Here is a 22,044-nt window from a genome sequence, read left to right as displayed (position 1 = left end):
TAGTAGTTTTCCGAAAAAAAACAAACCCATGGTTTTGTGCCTTTTGCTTTCTACTCTTAAACAAGAGTCTCATAGAAGCAGTTATACTGAAAAGGATCTGGGAGTCCTGGTAGGCAACAAATTGAACTTAAGCCAGCAGTAGGTTCTTATGGGGAAAAAGGCCAATTGCATACTGGGCTGTATTAGCAAGAGTGTTACCAGTAGATTGAGGGGCAGTTTTACACAAATTTGTTTAGTGAACTCAGACCATAAAAGACTATTCTCCTGTCACTTCTGACACCCAGTAGGAACTTTTCTGCTATGTAGATTATGAGCCAAGTATTAGAGCAGCCGTGAAGTTTTCTTGACTGTGACAAAATGGCTCCACTTCTTTCTTTGCAGCTGTGGATGGGATATTTTTTCTTTCAGTGCCCCTAAGCAAGTAATACAATGTAGTGGTTTTGTGGCCTATAACTGAGATGCAAAATACTTGAGTATTAAGTACAACAGAATCAGATCTTGTAACACATAATCACTGCATATATTTAGTTACTATCAAATGTCTGTGTGCTGCTAAAAGAAGGGGATTTCTGCTCATTTGTTAGAGATGAATGAATAACTCTATTGTTAATTAGAATCAGATTGCAAAAAGTGTTTGCATTTCTATGAAGAAACTTCAAATTGAAAAATCACTGTTCAGTCTTGCCCACAGTTGTGTGCACATACTTTCTAAAATCAGCAAGTGTTGGCGAGCATTGTAGCAGATAAATGACAAATACACTTATGTCTAGGGGCAAGACTGACCCCACAGGATGTAAGACTTGCCACCACCTAATTTTTCACATTCCATAGACATGGTTTGGATAAACATAATTCACGCTAATAAAGATGCCTGTAATTTTTTAAAATTCTGCAAACGTTATTATAAATGTTTTTCAACAAATCTTAAACACCTATTTATAAAGGAAAATGTGACTTCTATTTCTATGTGCATTTTCTGTTCACTCAGATTTACTTTGTGTTTGTATTTAGTAATTCTAACCAGCATTATAGATAACTCATTCTCTTCCACATGTCAAGGAAATCAACAAACATATGTAAGATAGGAATTTTCATCAGATGGTTGTTTGAATACCTGTTTTCTATCATGGGGTACTTATTCGTTTATACTTTACCCTTATAATATCTCTATATTTTTGTGTGTTTCTCAAAACCAGAAAGATCTGCAGACGTACAGCCCCTGGCTGCCCCAATAGCCTATGTGTAAACACATCCTAGGCTGAAACAGAGAATTTTCAAGTAGGAACTTGGTCTTGACAGTTACTCCATATGTGCTGCACTTTTCATGACAGACCCTCCATCTGTGTTCATCTACATTATGCCTGTGTGGTCAGCCAGGTTTAATCTAAAAGACCTTCATTAATGGTCTGCAACTGAAGCATGTATAAGATACACATCTGTGGGAAGGGGATTTCCAAAATCAACCTCCTGGCTGGCAGGTTAGGGACCAATGCCCTCTGGCCTCACACCTTGAATGCACCATGGAGGCTTTGGCCTAACTTGCCTATTTCACTTGCAGTCATGCAAGTGAATCACAGATGCTCAAGAATTACATCATGTAGATTACGTCCAGTCTGCTTGTCATGGACCAGAAAAGTGTGTCCCTACAGGGCTAGTTCAGGTTCCATATGTGCAAGAATAAATTCTTTGATTTTTAGTCTTATAGTTCTATTCTCCTGTTGCATCTAGATAACAGTCATACTGCCTCTGGTCTTCTTTGTATGCTGGTTAGAGGTGTGTTAGAAGAAAACTTTTTCTTTATTTCCAGAAATTCAGTTTTTCTCTAGGCCCGTGTAGTTCCCTTCTATCTTGTTATTTACTAACCTGTAACATAATTTTATAAAGGCTTCCCCAAGAAGCAGAAGTTTGTTTCACACCTAAAAGATTTTTAATAGAACACTGAGATTATGTTAATATTGAGTCATGACAGAAGGACGTAGCAAGCTGACACACTTCTGGAGGACTGGAGCCAGGGCAACTTAATTCAGCCATGCACATTACCTTTTGTAACAATAGAGCTGAAGCATAAATCAGATCTCAATCCTTTGTTCTTGATGCGTCTCCAGCATAGAGTTTCTCTGCCAGTGAGTAAATCAGCATATGCTAAATTTAAGATTGTACATGTATTAACATGTTCATAATAAATAATGAGATAGATAATAAAGGTGTTACAGGAACTAAATTTTAAGCTTGAGATTGTGCAAACATGACAGTGCAGTTGTATCCCAAGGAACCAGGAAAGTTTATGCTCCAGAGCAGAGGCTACCAACAGAAAACATCCTTTATTTAGGAGGTGACTGTCATTCTGAAGTCTACTGACACATTTCAGGCCTATTGCTTTGTTATAGCAGGTATTGTCATAAGCCACGGGAGTAATTATGTGGTCCTGATAGAATCTCACCAGCTTCAGGAATACAGGACCAAACCTGTTCTTAGTTTTGGGAAGGGATTTTTTCTCAGGGATTCCATTTGTTTAGGGTGGGTTGGTTTTGGCTTTTCTCCAATAAATATTCTGAGGTTAGACTGAAGCTTCTCTTCTGTCAAAATCTGCATTTTCTAAAAAAGACATTCATTAAGCACATTTTTTTGAAACAAATTATGAGACTATATTAGCACTGCCAGTTATGAGTCTTTTGTGAAGCAAAAGATGAAATGAGAAAACTCTCATGAATCATCTGTAAGTATAGACAGTGTCTGGTTGTGAAGGATTGTCAGTGGCAATCATGGCTTCTTATCTGGGCTTTGAAAGAAGAGGAAATGTCAAGTTATGATAGTCATACTATGGACATTCCCAGATACTGTCAAAGGCCAAGGCAGATTTTTTTTTTTAGCAAGAAATTGCATGCAATTTCCAGAAATGAGTGATGATCCTACTCTACTGAAACTGAAGATTCTTCAAATCATTCAGCTTTTATATTTGTACTACCTATGTACTTTTTTCTTAAAGATTTATAAATAGGACATTTGTGAGACAGAAAAGTGGTGGCTAATGATGCTAGAACTACTCTTTGTCTGTGATTAACTTGTCTTAAGAGTGTAGAACCCAGATAACATTATTTATGATTAATTAGTTACCAGCTAATTAGCTTGTAACTGATCAACCTGAACTATCAGCAGGTTAGCAGCAAATAACATAGTGCTGCAATAATGATTGTATTTACACTTTAAAAAATTAATTCTTTGTTAGATATATTTCCCTTACAAATGACTTTAAAGAAGTGCTATTCTCATAGCTACAAAAGCAACAATTTCATGTGTGGGTGTGACATAGTAAAGATATTTTATATTATCAGACCATTCTCTAGTTAAACTTTGGTGGGTTTCAAACTTAATTTAAATAGATAATAAAATATACTGCTGCAACATCAGTAAAATAAGTTCACTTATTTCAAAAAGAGGGGAAAGGCTGTTATACTAAAGAGATATACTGCTCTTCATAAAGAATTTAACATTCATTTATATGCAATTACTTTCCTTGATTTTTTCTACAAGTCTTTCAGGGCACAGTAAACCAGAAAAAAACTATCAAAACACGGTTATGAATCATTATATGTAACTACTAGGTTTTCAAGTTCATTTTAGAAGCACACTGAATTTCACTGCGTTTTGCATATGGCACATTTAGTTCTTTGGTTCCCCTGGAAAGCAAAATAATCAGGCAGTTTATGAAATGTTTTAAAATAAATCTGAATTGCAGTTTCATTTTCTGAACATGTTTTATATTTTCAGTGGGTGTGTTATCAAGTTACATTTCAGTTTGGATGCATGCAAATAATTTTAGCAACTACTTTCTACCAAAATAAACAGCAGGAGAGCTAATTTGCCATAGAATTATCTACTTAGCCCACCCTGTTATCTGTGTAGAAGATGTGTCTGAATGGCTTCCGTAGAGCTTTAGAATGGAGCATTTGTCTGCAAATATTTTAGTTGAGGTTTTAATTGAATATAAACATGAACTGCATGAACTTTGGCACTTGAAGGACTCCTGAGAAAAAGTATCACTACTGATATAGGACTGTAAGTACTCATATATTGTAAAGATACTGCATCAAAGCTGTCACTTGGTAAGCATATCAGCCTTTCACTTCTGTCTTAGAAACCAACAGGATGCTATCGCCGTGTGTTTAGCCAGCTGAAAGCTATCAGAGAGTTCCTCCAAACAAACACTGTTTGAATTAATACGTTATTTCCAAATGAGTTACATTGGCAAGGTATAAGGTAACATGTGGTTTAGAAAAATAAACCTAAATAAAATGAAAACAGAAGCAGCAGAACCTCCATTTGAGTCTTTTATGAACTTTATGTGGATTTTATCTCATATGGTAAATGACTGAAAATTAAAAGTAATAGTTTAAGGAGAAATGGTCAAGACACAAGGGGAAAAAGAACTAAATATAATGGCAGCATCTATTAAGTCTTAGGTGTGGAAATGAGCTTTCAGTAACGTCAGTGGAGTTGCTATACCTTATATAGGTGTTATTCAGTTCTGATGATATTACTAACATCTATTTAGACAAATTTCCTTTACATGCGAGAATCAAAGGCCAACAATGTCAATGGGCTAGTTATCAATTCTGTGATTTCTAAATGGACACAGGTGAAAACTTGGAGGAGCTGGGAGTATTACCTGATGATCAAAAATGACAGACCAAAGATCTCATGGAAGAAGCAAGCCAAGCATTGCTGCCATTTGCTCACTTGGATTCTCTTCAGGTTCCCCAGTCCTGCATTTTTCAGTTTTATTTCATTCATGGTATTCTTGGATAAAGAACTTGTTGATCAGAAACTACTCAGGCTGGTAGCTTTAAGATATTAATAAAATGGGACTGTTGTAATGACAAGAAATTACTTAGGTGCAGATTATAGACTACATTTTTTTTTTTAGAACACACATCACCACAGGATCTGATTATGTTCAAGATCTGTTCCCAGAATATTCCATAAACTAAGAAAATGCTGCCTGTATTTTTCAAATGAAGGGGTAAGACTCATGAAAAAAAGGTGAGGATGCCGATAGTTGAGGTTTAGGCATAACTGGGGAATTAATCTACAAGTCCACATTTCCCTCAAGGTACTTATTCTATGCAAGTACAACTTATTTAGAAAGACTTTGAACTCCAACCTTTTCAGCAGCAACTTGCAGAATCAAATCAGTAAGTAGCACAAGGAGTATTGGAGGTGAAAAATCCATACATATCTCCATTATACGCAACAACATTCATGTAGAAGAGATTAGTGCAATGAGAAATTTTACTGTACTTACTTTCTGTTTGCTTGTAAACTCACATTGATACTGAACATTGATTTGTAAAACCTGTACAAATACTTAAATTTTGAAAGATATACTGAAAATCATTTAGGTTCTCTGAAAGTCACTACAATTTCTTTTTAAGAAAATCATAATATTTTATTATTTTTCACCTACTGATATTGTTGTATCAGTTAAATGCTTCATCCCTGGCAATGTTCAGGGCCAGGTTGGATGGAGTCTTGGATGACATGGTCTAGTGTGAGGTGTCCCTGCCCGTAGCAGGGGGGATGGAACTAGATGATCTTAGGGTCCTTTCCAACCCTAACTATTCTATGACTGGTCAGTTGTTGGACATATTTAGCATTTGATATACACTCAGTGTTCAGTTCCTGGTAAATACATAAAAACATATTTGTCAGGAACAAGACAGAACATGGTCTTCAGGATCTTTCTGGACTTTAAGTATATCTATTAAGCCACAAAGTTTTCTTCTTCTCCATCTCTTTATAAGTTTAATTTTTTCATGGCCATGAAAGTGGACAATACAGATGCATCCTCAAAATAATCTGTAAGAAACTATCTGTTATAAAATTATGTGTTTGGTTTTCTTAATTCACAGATCCATACAGACCAAATGCATTTGTCTTTTTTTGACCTTTGATCTTCTGCTACCACAATAGATGAAACTTAGATACAAAGCCATTTCCAGAAATTATGAGGATCCCTGGATGATAAATTGTGTTCAACATTCTTAAACTATTAAAATCTATTGTAATCCATTTAATATAATCAAAAATTCTTTATCTAGAAATCAAGTCAGTGAAGGTATATTTTATTTTGTTTTGGTTTGTTCTTTAAATAGTATTATTCTTTGTTTAATAATACCATAAACTGGTACAGGATTAGTCAAAAAATGTTGAAAGACCACTCTAAAATGAACAAAGAAAAACAAGGTGTAAAAGCTATATAACCTAGTTTCCTTAAAGTTGTTTAAACACTGTTAGCCCCCTTTAGGTCTATTTGGAGGTATGCAGCAGGTGCTAGAGAGGATTGACCGCTCAGCTTCTGATTTACGCTAACCTTTAGTCTAGACCAACTGTGTAAATTCAATCCATCATCTTCTCACTCTAGATCATCTCAGTTTAATACCATTATATATTATGATCCTCCTTCAGTTACTGTGGAAGGGGAAGTGCATAGGTAATTCTGTATCATCTAGTACATGTACTGCTATAACAATGTGCATCTAATACTAAAGAAATAAAATTATTAATCCTTTCCTGCATGGGTGTATGACTCTCCTGAAGATCTTTGGGAACTGCATATATATAAGACCCATTTTGATGTTTAATGCTAATCTCTGCATTTGAAGAGGTAAAAATGGCCTTGGAATGAATGACCAGAGTCATTAGAGTTGTATTCAGCAGCTAAAATTGTAGCTGATCTTTGTCTTCTGGTTATTTAGAAATTTTGAAAGGTGCAGTTTGGACTTGGCATTTTACTGCTGCAAGTCTTATTCTTCAGAATGCTGCTTTCAGTCATATCTTTCTTTTTTTTTAGACACGGGAAAATATATTGCATATTGGAAGCCACATATTTAAGCATATTGCTGCCATCATATGGTTATATACTTATTCGTCAAAAAGGTGTAATGAAAGCAGTTCTCCTTTTTAAAAGAAGAATTGTTACATAAGGAAGTATAAAGTTGCACAGTGAAGTAGTAATAAGTGTAATAAAGTTTCTAATCCTTTTTCACGTTTAGACTGTAATGGCTCTGCCTGTCTCTGAATGAAATACACTGTCTCCTGAAGCTAAATGAGCAAGATGATGTTCTGTGTGAACCATACAAGACAACAAAAATATACTGTACTTACATATTAGTCAGAGAAAATACCGTGGGAGAGAAATTAGTAAGAGTTTTGCCTGAGTCAGGAATGAATAAAACCTAGGAAAAGCTGTAAGAGCATATCCCAGGTGGTTACAAAAGTAGTCATGTCAGTGTGTTACAGTACATTGAGTTAAATTTAGTCCTGCTTCTTTTGTCCCTGGTCATCTACTTTTTGGAGCTTCTTCATCAATTAATATGTTGGCTGCTCTTGACTGGTTTTTAAAAACAACATAAATAATATTTTCAGTCTCAGCCCTATATTTATGCTGGCAGGCACAAGTCATGTTGAAGCAAAAGCTCTTTCCTTTCTGCTTGTTTGCCCCATAGAGATCATAAGCCTGACCAATGTGACAAACAATAACAAGGTGGATGTCAAGAGAATAAGGAAAAAAGAAAGTATGTTATAGGAAAGGAAGAATATACCCATATGAATATATTATTTTAAAACTGTACTTGGGTAGAGGAAACTAGTGCTAAATTTAACACTATTTTTGAACATTTTTGGAAATACTAACCATCAGTTTAATGAAAACTGTCAGAATTTGAAGACAAATTTGCTTTTTTTTTTTTCTTTTAACTTTCAGTTTATAAAATCTTACATGATCAGACCTGTTTGATTTACCTCAGAGATCATCCAGCCTGCATTAATTTCCACAACATATTACTTTGAAATAATTCTACAGGAAGTGACAAATCTGTATTTACTTATTTATACAGGGTCAACTTGTAGTTAAAACAGGTGGCTCATAATGTTGTAGGAAATATGGCTAAGACACCTTACTCTCCCACCATAAAATGGATTCTGACCCTGTAATCATGATACAGGAAGACAGCAGAAGAAAAAGGGATGGAAAGGACAATAATTAAATATTCTATTCAATCAATGTAATGAACTTTACTAAGTTCAAAAGGATGTGTATCTTCCTCAGCTGTAAAACAAAGACCTTTTATTTCCAGGTGAGCTTCATTGTATTGGTCCAAAATTTCAGAGCAGATCAACAAAATGGTATATTCAATAGAGATGTTAATCCTAAGTAAAACTGCCAGACTGCACTAGACAACAAATACAAACCTAGTTCTCATATATATTGGAAACAGATGTTGAAAGGATGTAACAGTTTCATAAACATGAGTTCAGGATTACTACATTGCTCAAAAGTGATGAAATAACAAGTGCAGGTTCTCATAATTCTGCAGGGTTTTATTGATTCAAAGAAAGAAATGACAGAAGAAAATAAATCTCTGTAGTGGTGTTCTCTCTCTATAGAAGGATTTCTTCCACTTTTTTTTTTTTTTTTTAATCCATAGGGTTGCAATGTGAAACTGTTTTGACCTTTCATTGCCCAAGGATGCTCATGTAGTGGCACAGGCCAGAAGTCTTCTGTTTCACAGGTATCTTTAACATTTCTGTTTAGTAAGACAGAAAAGCAGAAGAGGAAAATAGATCATACCAAAGCCAAAGCATGTTAACAGAGGATACACTATGGTTAGCTTTCTGTTTTTCAAGCGAAGGATTTAATTAGAGTATTTCCACTGAGACACTGGTGACTTGGCACAATGTGTTTAGTCGGGCCACAAGAACCAAGGCACCCAGGACTCACTGTCTAAGAGCCAAAACTTACTTCTTAAATCCCAATTAGGCACCTTTTCACAGCAAGGAACACCAGGGCATATACTGCTGCTAAAACCAGCAGCTCTTCTTTTGGTATTCTGTGTTTTGTAGGATTTTGGATTGTACCCCATATAGTTCACTTTGAAGTAATCCAGTCCTGAATTACAAAAACAAGGATCCTAACAGCAAATTTCTCAGTCAAAGGTAATGTTTCAATCACAGACAATACAGGCCTTCTGCTACATGGTCAAAGAGCAGCTGGTATCCAACATAACTGCAGATTTGCAAATGTAAGTAAAAAATAGTGAAACAAAGAAGGAATTAGTGGTTTTACAACTCAGTTACTATGCCCAACCATGCCATCAGTTTAATTCCAGATGCACCGGATGAATCAGCAAGATTTATCCCTCTGCAGCTTGCCCAGACTTTTGGCAAGACACTACTGCACTGACTGTTAGAGGAGTGATAAAATTGCGATAACATGTTAGAAACAATACTTGGATCCTTCTACTCCCACTCATCCAACAATCTCAAATATACATCAAACAGGAAAGATGACAAATCAGATCTTCAAGACAGGGTTTTTCATGGAAGACATTCTGGGAAAAATAAATCTGGAGAGAAAGCAGCAATTCAAAAGTAGTGTTCACAACAGTTGTGTAATGTAAAAGTCAGGGAAACTTGAAAGAGAAGTCTAGCATTATTATCATAGGCATACAACCATAATGTATCCTCAGACTGGTGGAATCAGTGCCATTTCATCCCATACCTGTGCAAGTAAAGGGACTGAGAAGGATCAAGGAGCTCTGAGATGAGTAGATATTTGGGATTTCTTTTTTATTTTTTAGCACAGGCTCTGCTGTGATTTTAATGAAAAATCTAATGCAAATAATAGGTTAATGGTTAATCATGACACTCAGCATCAAATTCCCGTTGTTCTTTGTTACAAACCCAGTTATTACATGCATGTTACACATGTAAAAGTGGGTAAAATGTCTTGAAAGATCAGGAAGGATTGCAAGATCATAAAGAATTCAAACTGAGGAACTGCTGGAATTTTGTATATCCATTGAGATCATGAGATTAAAGACCATATTGGTTTTTATTTTCTCTGGGGGAATCTGTCTCAATGAGTACACATAGTGGACTGCCTTCAGTTAATGAACAGGCATGGAGTACCTGTAATAGAGGTTTTTTTCAGTGTGTGACTTTGTGTCCTGTTTACTGCAAACTGTTGGATACATGATGTAAAACCAGAATTGCTCATTTATCTCTGGTATTTTATTTGTGTGTGTTCGCTGGTTGGTTGGGATTTTCTTTTAATATTCATGTCTACAGTTTATGAATGCTTCACAGATATTTGTGTTATTATTTTCACAAGGCAGCCTCGGGGAAAACAGCATTATACGTAGAGAACAGAAGCACAAAGATCTCAAGGTTAAAAGTTTCTGCTGATTGTGTCAGATCTTGCATGCCTAGGAGTAATATTTTAAGAATTTATCTGTCAGTGTGCTCAAAGGATAGGTCTGATACCTGTCAAATATGGTCCTGAGCTTCAGGCATTTCTATAAATCATGCCTAAGGCAGATACCTAGAAAACTGAAAACATGCTTACTGATTATCTGATAAAGTCAGGTGCCTGGTATTACATGGGAAGTTGTAGAGTCTAGAAGAGAATCCCCCAGATCAGTATCCGATAACCATGAAGACATTCTTTCTCTGACACCGTGTTCTCTGCCTTATGACTCCATTTGCCTTGGTCTTCTGCTATAGCTAAAATTTCCTTCATTATGCCGAAAAAAAATCCCTGGGATCTTGTGTATAAATAACTCTTCAACTATGTAATTAAAGATGATATTATGAGTATGTATGCGGTGGCCAAATTAAGATTGCGTAAATAATTCTAGTTTGGGCTTTGCATAAATGTTAACATTTGACTTTATGACCATAAGGCATAATTGTCATGTAATATTTTATTTCTTTTTAGCTTTGTAAGAAAAGAACTGGAAAAAATGTATTGTATTCTGGCAGCATGTGAAATGTCAGCAGGATTGGAATCTAGATCCACTGTACAGCTTTGTCCCACATAAACTGACAGAGTAGTTGATTGCAGGATGACTAACCATTTTCTAGGTGAACCAGCACAACCAGAAATAATATATTTGTCTACCAAAGCAACAGCATGATGCCTGGTAATTCCTGGTTCAACTTATGACTGCGGTCTGCAGTTTTGTCTTTCCAGTCACAGTCTCTTTGCCTTCCCTGTGATATTTTTTATCCCAGATTTGTTTGCTTGTTTTTTGCCTGTCTGTATGGCTCGTGAAAGACCCAGCTGATACTCACTGTAGAGTTGTCCAGCTCATCTTTCTTCCCTCACTCTTGTCTACATGCAGCAGTCTGGGAATATATAAACCCAGTTTTCCTGCTAAGCATTTCAGTTGCAGCCTCAGGCAGTTCCAGTTCCAAGGTGATGAGAATGGCTGCTTATCTACTACTTCTCCTATGCCCAGACCTCACCAATATCTCTCAATATCTTCCTGTCAAAGGCCAGTTCAATTCTACTTCCTTCTCCAAGCTCTCACAACTTAACTCCTGTTCTTCTCCTCCCCATGTACCCTCCTGACTTCTCCCTGCCTTTGCTTGCTAAAGGGACAAAATATTTCAGAGTGTCTCTCAAGATACCTGGAGCTGACCTGTATCACTAGCACAAAGCAATCCTGGCAAATGAAAGAATCTGGCCACTGGTTTTCTTCCCAGTGCCTCTCTGTTTCACAAGATCTGTTACTAGGTAATCTTAGAGTTCTCTCCATATGCATTTCGATCAGCTGCTTTCTTGTTTTACTACAGTTCAGCACTATTTTGGCTTCAGAAATGTACAGAGCACTCACACTATGCTGTGAAGTGGATTATATAAGGAACAAAAATGCACTTAAATAGATATAATCAGAATTTGAGTTCTGCCTCACGCTGTAAGTTTGAGCAGGGCTGGTTCTATCAGTCCTAGTCCCCACCCTGTATCACTTTACTGCAAAGAGAATATGATTTTACATGCTGAATAATATTCTGTTAATTTAGAGGCAATGGAATGTTTTGCCATTATGGGATTATGTTTATACAGAGGTGCAAAGAACTCCCACACACAAACCCTGGTGATTAATTGGGCATTGTGGGTGCTTGATGTTATTAATTTAGGCATTTAGAGATTAGTAAACCCTGCCGCCCTGTGGTAAATAATCTTTCCCCAAAGAAATTTTCTTCAAAATGGTAAGTATCCTTAGCTTTTGAGGTTTTGTACTGCTTAACTCTGGTTTCATTTGAGAATTAAAACAAAACAGACAAAAAGAGATTGTTGGACTCTAATTGGGAGCATTAGTCATCGCATTTCGACCAATTTTCAACACAATTGAACTTAATAACTCTCCTTACCTGTTTTTTCTTTTTTCTTTTATTTTTAAGTGAATGTAGTGTTATTCATCTGTTTTGAAATGCTGTATGTTGTTAAATAGATACATTTCAGTGGTCTTGCTTTATGAACTCAGTTTCTTTCCAACAGCAGAAATCTATGAACAGCTGGTTCCCAGTAACAGGAAGGCCTTTTGGAGAAAGCTGGGGGCAGAGAACGGAAAGCAATGTCAAAGGTACTCAACACTTTCCTCTCCTCCAGGGGACCAGCCAACTCATCCTAGAAACTGTGCAGCACTGAGAAAGTGCACTGATTCACTGTACATCCTGGGCAGTCTTGGCCAGAGCAGGTTCTGTGGGACCTCACCCCTTTATTCATGGTAACATTTCATTTACTTTTGATTGCCTTTCCACATTAAACAGATGTTTTTATTAAGCTCTCCAAGGTGACACACAGGTCATTTTCTTGGGTGGTTACTGTTAATTCAAAACCCAACAATGTGTCTTAGTAATATCCTTCCAACACACCTTATTTTGACTTTTCCATCATGAACTTCCTCTGCCATTGTGCTGCCTAATTGCCTAAGTTTGTCTTGACTAACTTAAATAACTGCCCAGTTAAATAATTGTTACTTCTTAGAAAAAAAATAGTTCCATGAAGATTTTGCCACCATGCTGATTAAGCCCTTTTCCAGAACATTAATGAACATAGTGAAGTTCTGTTAATCTTAGTGTTCTGCTGCTAACCACTGCCATATTGAAAACTGACCAATTTATTCTATTGTGTTTTTATTTATTCATTTTGTGATCAAAACATCTACACCTCCCCACTTCGTAGTTTCCTTACTAGCCTCTTGTGAGATATACTGTCAAAAGCACTTTAAAAATCCAGATAAATTATGTCAGCAAAACAAGCCTTGTTTCTTGTCCAGCTGAATTCTCTCAAGTGTTCTCTGAAAACTCTCAAAATGTACTAATTTAATTCAGAAAAATTCAATAAATTGTGGTTGATTTATTTGTTTGCAGTAATTGGCAATAACTGTATTGATGCTCTGTCTGGCCCTAAGCCATTTATATTCATGTCAGAAAAAATAGTAGTGTTAATTGCTGCTCTGGGATCCCACTGAACCCCAAACAGTTTCCGGTACCAAATGGAGGCAAAAAGCCCTCGTTGCGCACCTGGTCTGTCTGGGAACTGTGTGTTCAAAAGTTCTGGGCAGTAGTAGCAATGGAGGTGCTGTGCTGGAGGTTAAAGAGCACTTTTAGAAACTGGATGAGGTCAAAACACTGTGTGAAATGAGTCCCATCACATCCCACTGTCTGCCTCCCTGCTGCCAGAAAGCTTTAATTGATTCCATGGAAATCCTCTCACAGCTGACCTAACTTCTTCACTGCCAGTTTTATATATCTGGGAGACAGGAAGTATTTTTGGCAGGGAGAAGACAGGGAACATTCTGAAGGTAGTAAAGGGAAAGCACAATCAAAACGGGCTGAAATCATTTTATTGAAGTCTGTAAATTGACTGTGGAGGAGGAAAGGGAGGGAAAGTAACCTGATTCTACAAAAGATAAGACACTAGATAAGGATAATGGTATGATATTTACCGCTAAGGAATACAGCAATCTTTACAGGGAATATCTGTACTATCTAAAGGATTAAGTTCCATCCAGCCTTTTTAACTTCTGGCATTGAATTGACACTGCACATCTCACCTCAGGGTTCTGGCCTGGAATACCAGCAATGTATCAAAGTGATCTGAAGCAACAGACCCAGTTCTTGCTTTTAAAATTTTATTGTCCCATATCTGTAGGAACATTGTTCAATAATTTTTCCTAGCTGCACCAAATACATATATTCTAAACAAATCTCAAAAGGTAATAATTTGATGTCATGGAAATAATTACCAGAAAGTCACGTTATGCTTCCTGCCAGTTCACAAGAACCCTTTTTTTCCCAAAATGTTATATTGGTGCTTAATAGATCCTAACTTCAAAAGAAATGGTGAAAATCTCTCTTGTTTTGGCAGAGAAGAATAACACTGCCATACTCCTGAGATACAATCCAGAAATGCTTTAAACTGCAGTGTATGATCCAAACACTGTTAAAAACTGCATGGTGAAAATTGGCTAGACTGGGAACCTCTTTTCATATGCCTGTAGTTTTGGTGATATCAGGAAACACCTGCTCTCATGCTTCTTATGCTTGCACTTCAGACAAATAATTTTCCCTGAAGATGGAAAATTATCTTTAATGTGAATTTTGGTGATACACCAGTCAAGTTTCATCTCTTCTGGGTTTGAATGTCTCATGGAAGCAGTTTAAAATGTGTGGGTTAAATCCTGGCATCTCTTATGCTAAGGGGAGTTGCATATTTCATCAATTTCTTTTGAAACAGTATTTATCAGGGGATCAGGCTTTGAGTGATTCTTCTGCAGTGATGTCAAGCAGGAGCAGCTCCACTGACGTTCTTAGAACAATGCCAAAGTGAAGTGAATGAAAACCACTGCAAAGCACAGCTGTTGACTCAGTGGCATTTCTTTTTTTGACTAAGGTATCTGTAGCTTTGTCAGTAAGAATCAGGATAAATTAGTGTTTGTTGAAATATTTGTAGCCCTGTGTTACACATTGCTGGCACAAAATCTGAAGTGCCACCAGTTCTTACAGCTAGGCATTTTAAAACCAGATTGGGAACATCTATGTCGTGCTGCAAGCAATGGCTGCAATAGATTGTCAAATCTTTTATCTCTTTTATTCTTGTTTAAACACAGCCTTATTTCATACAAATCATGGCCCACAGATGGCACCTGAAAGTACAGTATCTGTTCCAAAAGAAATTCCAGGCTAGTTTTTTCCCTCATCTTCTTCCAAGAGAAAAAAAGCATGCATACTTTTTGTGTGTTATGGCCTTATGCAGGACACCACCCAATACCTCACCCTTTTTTCCCCTTCCATGGATAATCTTTTCACAGGGTGGAGAGGGGATGGGATGGGATGGGAAAAAAAGAGTTGCTTTCATGTTTTCTAGCAATGATTTTGTCTACAACTATTTCCTTCTTGACTTCTTACTCACTGTTTATGAAATTTCCCTGTACTTTAACAATAGCATTGTTGCCACAGCTGCACTGATTATATTTCCCTAACTTCTCTCATTCTGGGGCTTGGAATCAGTGTGGTTTGTTTTCATACATGGTAACTTGGAACAGCCTATAATAACATTACAGAAAACCTTGATAATATAATTGTAATGTGCACACACACTACTTTCTCTGCTTTTTTGTCTCCATGATCAAATACCTAATTTGTTGGGGATTTTTTATACTCCATGTACAACAAAAAAGAAAGAGCTGAATCCAGATAGGAACATTACAAAATGTAGGTCTTTAATAAACATATTAATAAAGCGTCAGTGAATGTTTTGAGTATTTCATTGCAGAAGCATGTATCTCCACATGTTTTGGTTGGTTGGTTGGTTGCTTTTTTTAATCTGCTATGACCATTCTCCTTTTTAAAATAAAACTAAATTAAAAAAAAACCAAACCCAAACCAACAACAAAACCAGTCCAAATGTGTAAAATATTCTGATTAATTTTATTTAAGGTTATCAGAAATTTTGTGCCCTTCTCAGCTGATACTCAAAGATTTAGTTGCATTCACACTAAAACCTGTGTGAGCACTTTTACAAGGCAAAGGATCATTCCCGCTTTTCTGAAGTTCACCCTTTGAACTTCAGGGCAAGTTCCCCTTTGCTAGAATACCACTCAATATTCTGGTGTCCTTAAATAAGAAGGAAGTATATTAAATTGTTTGGTTTAAATAGTCCTGAATTTGCTGGATTATCACCTGAAGACATATAAGTGTATGTAATGAACAGCTACTGCAATCAGCAGTTCCCCAGCATAAAAATATGGGTTACGGGACATTCATTTAGACATATTAGGTAATGCTATAGGACTGTCTGACATGTAGATTGCATCAGATACCTGTGCAAGTCTTAACACACTATTGTTTCCATTGTTTCCAGGGCTGATTAGTGCTGACAAAAGATGGCTCACTGACAGTCAGGGACACCAAAATTCCCTTAATCTGCAAAACCCAGACAGGATGAAATGTGGAAGTCAGGACATCACCCTCCTGTCCTGCTTTGCTGCACAGATACTCTCAGAGAGTTTTAAGGCGTTGACAAGGAGCACGAGTGATAGTGTGTATGTTCTGGGTTGCCCTGCTGCAAGCTAGCAGCTGAGGGAGGCACTCTGCAACAAAAAAAAGAATCTTCAGCAAGCTGCGCAGGTGCCTTGTTGACTATAAGCAAGACAGAAGAAAATATCTTCTAGTGTTGTACTCCATTGAAAAGCTCTCTTTACAAAGACCTGCACACTAATGTCACACAGAAAAGCAAAAGGAATTTAGGTAACTTAATGGTATTCCATTGATATCACTGAATCAACCAGTCTCAAAAAAAAAACAAACAAAAAAAACAAAACAAAACAAAAAAAAAACAAAAAAAAACCCACACCAGACTTGGCTTTTTTTTTTCCAAATTATTATTATTATTCCATTAATTATTCCATTCCTCATGTTCTACATAATCCATCCCAATTACAATATTTTTCCTAGCATGATGGATATAAATAAGGTAATTATTAAATCCAGGGCTGATGAACAGCCTTAGCTGTTTGCTTGGCACTGTTTGCTTTTATAGATGTTCCCTGTATGACTACTTCTAATGAGCTAGAATTGCAGCATTCACAGTTTCTTTTTCTGGTATCACTGCATATATTTAACTGATAAGAAGCAGGAGGCAGCATGCTCAGATTCCTAATACATTAAAGAAGAAAGTGAATTTTAAATCCAGAAGGTGAGTTTTTTTGCAGCTCCCTAGTAATTGCTTTTTGGCTAATTATGTTTGAAAGGAGAGCCAAAAACTCTTTAGAACCAAGCCTGGGAACCATATTATATGTTTCAAGGTTAATCAATGCTCTCATCATTAAATGCTCTCATGCATTGTCTACCATATGCAGAAAAAGCTTAAGACAATTAAAAAGCAGAATTGTCTGCACAGGCCACATGTAGCTTTTTCTCTCAAATAAGTAGATGGTTAAAAAAATAAGTGTCTGATGTTGAAAGAAAGTGTTTGCACCAAACAGATTACAGGGGTCATCAGTCAAGACTGTTTAATATTAGTCAAAATAGCACCATTGCAATAAACTGGCAAATTGAACATCAGTTTAAGTTATCTTTTGTTGTATGCATACAAGTTATATATGCCAAAGGGGGTCTGTTGTAACACGCATATACGGGAATCTGTTTCAGGTGATGTTTTCATTTTATTTTGTTTTATGAGTTTTCTGTTTCTCTTCTTTTCACAAATTAGCTTGCCTCTTACCTCATCAAACACGTTTGTAAGCTACCAGATGCATATCTGAAAAGAAAGCCATGCTGGTCACTGAAAGCTAAGGCCAAATGGTAAACCTCATGCAAAATTGGTGCAATTTTAAGGTAGGTCTTATACAGAGGTGCTTAATTTTTGTTGCAGTCAAAAGCTTTCTTTTAGCATGGCATCAAAATTTACAAGTGTCCTTTCAGCACACTACTATTTTTACTCCAGTAGAAAACATCCTAAGAGCCACGTGTGTGAGACTCATAGTTTGAGTATCAACCAATTGGTGTGAGACTTGATCATAGCCTCAGCTCTCTTATGAGCTCTGAGAAACTAATTTCCATGTTTCTCTTGTTGATCCCCATTTTTGCAATCATCTGTGCATCCTGGTTTCATCTAATATTAGAAGCAGAAATACTGAAACATCTTAGAGGAAATCATACAGATTTGTTTGGAAATACTACTGTATTCTTTTTTCCCTAAAATTTCAAAACTGCATACCCAAGAAATTTAAGAAATGTGTGCTTGTTTAAGTATTTTTTTTGAACCTGAACTACAAATTCCCTGATGCTGGCCAATCGGAATAATGGAGAATTCATCCAGTAGAGATGTTCTTGCAGAGGTTAGTATTTACATCAAGGGGCATGAAGATGTCAACCTAGTTTCTTTCTCTTCTGATGTGCTGAAAAGAAAGCCATGTGAGCTTTCTAGCCTATGTGCTATAACCCTCATGTTGTGAAGTAAGAGGAACTATTGCAAAATAATATATGGCTTAGTGTAAAAGACATCAGGAAATTTCTCTTTACTGTTGTTTTTAAAGGCATTCCAGCACTTTGCTACAGTGGAAGTTGGGAACCTTGCTCCCTTTTGTACTCCCCAGCCCATGCCTCTGAATTTTGGGGTAATTACATGACTAAAAAGGAAACACTGATATCTTAGACTTTGCAGCTGTAAATATTTCTGCACATGCTCAGCTTTAAGTACATTCATTGATTCATTTATGTTACCTGATCCAAGATCTAACAACTCAGAGGTTTAGGCATATTTGCAGGTCAGAAGTCTTATGTTCCAAAACATCAAAGAGTATTTAGGGAGGCTGGGGGATGGAGAAAGGAGTTATGGATTTATTTGCAGTCTTAAAGTGTGATGTGGTTCTTACACACAGAAGCAACATCCTTTGGTGTAGCAGGGTTCAGATTTGAATTCAAAAGTTCTACATAAAGAGGTAACAACTTGTGCCATTCTGTGCTTCTGCTTAGTGTTAAGCAATTAGTTGTATTACTTTGTATCTGTAACAGGTCACTTGGTGAGGCATACCCAGTTGCTAGTCAGACTGAAGGGAATATTCTCCATATTTGTCTCCTGGTAATTGAATGCATTAAAATAGTTACCACATAATTGTCAGTTTTAGAATGAAGAAGCAAGGAAGCAAGGAAGAAATGTCATTTTTAATCCATATTAGTGCTGAGTCAGTCTAATCCATGGCGCAAGATGGCTCTTATGCTCATATAAATGGCTTGACTAGGGAAATATCTTCCTGTTAACATTATAAAAGTCTGTCAACAAGAAAAAAAAAGTTCACCTAATATGTCATTTGGAGATCAAGTCAAGATGTTCCAAATGTATTGGTTTTTTTTCCACTGAAAGTGGATTCTGTGTTACTAGATCATTATCTCTTCCTACATTGTTTTGACATTCTATCCAATATTAAATGTACATTTTGTTTTCTCCAGAAAATACAGTAATAAATTTTAAATTTCTTTTCTTTATAACTGTAGAAGCTGCACAACAATTTGGCTTTGCATTTTTTAGTGCTTTGCCTCTGTACTGGAAGATATCCTTAGAAAAGACAACTGTGCAGCCTACATTCCTGCAATTACTGTATATTATATTATATTTGTTTGGAAAGAAGCAATCTACTGATTATTTAAAATAGACATAACACACTTTGTCAGCTTATTGTGAAGCACAGACACAAACAGTTGTAAAATTTTTGTAAATTGTAAAGGCATCTTCATTAAAAGATAGGTTTAGATTTCCCAGAGGAACTGTGAAATATGGAAATAAATATTAAAAAAAAATAGCCTTAAGAAATAGCCACAACAAATTGCATGCTTTGCTTTGCAAAACATGGGGAAGCAGATGACATTCACACAACCTAGCAAAGAGGAATTAGAATGGAATATCCCTCTATGAGAGAGGATAATTGCATTTTAGAAAACTTTGTGCATAGAAATGAAAGATTTGAACTGACTTCGCTGTATGCTTTTGGGAGGATACTATAGCTATTGCTGGCAGCCTATGGGAAGCTTAACAGTCACCTTAATCAACATTCCTCTGTATTTCACTGTTTGGACACCCGGGCTTTGTCATGAGAATGTTATGACTTCTTTGCTCCATCATTACCATTTACCTTTGCCAGACTTCCCTCTATCAAACTATCTGTCTCCTATTTTACACTGAAGGAAGACAAAAGCCAGGGATGAGTCTAGTCACTAGAAATCTATCTTATTAATCTCTAAGCTTGTTTGAACAGGAATCTGCTTTCCAATAATGTTACCACTGGGTCTGTTTTTTTCATGTCACTTAACTTGCCTGTAGCAAAGAATATACTAGAATTCAGACATACTGCAGAGTTAGGTCTCTCAGAACAGCTTGCAATACACTAAGTCACAACGTAAGCTTGAGTGATTACTTTAGAGCATGTTTCTTTTTGGAGGAAAGCACCATCCATCTGTGATGCCTTTATCAAATTAAGGACTGTACAGCTCACTGGCACTTTGATAGCTGTATGTTTTCCTTCTCTGTCCAAAACAACATAGTTAAAAGTTCCACCATTCTCCCAGTTTTCCTTCACTGATGATAAAAGAGCATTGGGGGATCTAGGGTGGTGAGGCAGGGTAGTGGCCACCTGCTATGTATTTTAATAAGCCATCAATAAGCATTAACTCTTCTGGAAAAAGAAAGGTAGTGAAAACTAGAGTTGTTAAGAAACTTAAATACTTTTTGGTACTGGAAGTCTCCTCAGACATACCCCACATTGAATCTAAAAAACATATGGAGAGAGGGGATTACTCAGCTTGAACGTTGCCAGACTATCTGCTGCCTTGCAGAAGGCTAGATCACCATTGATAAGCGAGGGCTTATTTTTCTTCTTAAGTTTTCAGTTGCCATTACACAGGTACATGAATGTAACTTGTAAATGGGCTTAACTATTTTTTTTTTTCCTACCTGAAGTGGTATATATTAAGAAGAATAAGTCTCTCTGAGGATTTATGGCATCTACCCCAAATGGATCTGACAAGAACCATTCAGAGACCTGAACTCTTCCACATGCACATCCTTTCTATTCTGTATCTGGTAGACACCTTCCCTTAGCTGCATCAGACAGATGTAAGATGAAAGGAGACACAGGACTGTATCACCTTTACTAATTATTTGTGTTGTAGTCTTACTGGCTACCCCAACAAAAGGATGACTTGCAGAGGACCCATGAACACAAGATTCTCGAGGTCTTGGCTGTTTTCCAACCATGTGGCTACCTCATAGACAGCCAATATCAGTTGGAAAATTAATGTATTTGTTCATTTAGACATGATATTTAGAGAGAAGTCTCATATGGTCTACAGGACTTGCATTAGGCTTAGATAAGGCTGTGATTTCAGATGGGAAATACTGAATAGGTGATTTTAGTTAGAGGAAAGAGACTGGTCTTAAGAATCAATGCAAGCAATGCAATGAAGTGATTGAAGAGAGGTTTATTTTTAACTTCAGGTCTCATTCAGATATGTTTATAATAGTGATGGAGTAGGATGATATCTGAGTAATAGACTCATCTTTATTTCCACATCTCCTGGCATGGATCAGGTTTTCAAGAGTTTGTGTTGAAGAGCTGTCAACACTGGTCTCATCTTCCAGGATTTATTTTTTTTTTTAGTCCTTGTTTTCCCTTCATGATGATCATGGAATATACTGCTCTCTCTGTCTCAGCTCTGTGGGAGGAAGAGTGAAATCAGATTAAAGACTGAAGGCGTATAGTAACAAAGACATAAAGCTAGGAGACATTGAGGAGAAAAAGTAGAGCAAAATGTTTGATGCAACAAACCTTCAAAGTAGAGTGGGAAGGTCTGTGGAATCACAAGAAGGGACTTGAAAGGTCAGCAAATTTGGAATATTCAAAGACATAACTAATGATGCTCTAATAATTAGCCCAAGAAAAACAAGCCAAATAGGAACAACAGACAAACAAACACCACCACCACCAAAACCAAAAAACCCAACCCCGCCTCAAAAATAAACAAGGATGAATAACACAGTGAGAGTAGGTTGTTTATAGCTGTCATGCCATGTAAGTCATGCTTCATACCTTTAATTTGCATTCAATATTTAAGAAGTAGTGCTAATTTCTAACCCACAATAATTTCTTCCTTTGCTTGAAGGGGGTGGGTGTTGTATGGCCGCTCTTCAGTGAAGAT

Source organism: Pezoporus flaviventris, unplaced genomic scaffold (assembly GCF_033815535.1).
Source record: "Pezoporus flaviventris isolate CSIRO_AGI_PZ_B2104156 unplaced genomic scaffold, CSIRO_AGI_Pfla_v1 ptg000096l, whole genome shotgun sequence".
Lineage (NCBI taxonomy): Eukaryota > Metazoa > Chordata > Aves > Psittaciformes > Psittacidae > Pezoporus > Pezoporus flaviventris.
The sequence above is the reverse complement of the archived record's forward strand: the minus strand, read 5'-3'. Positions refer to the sequence as shown.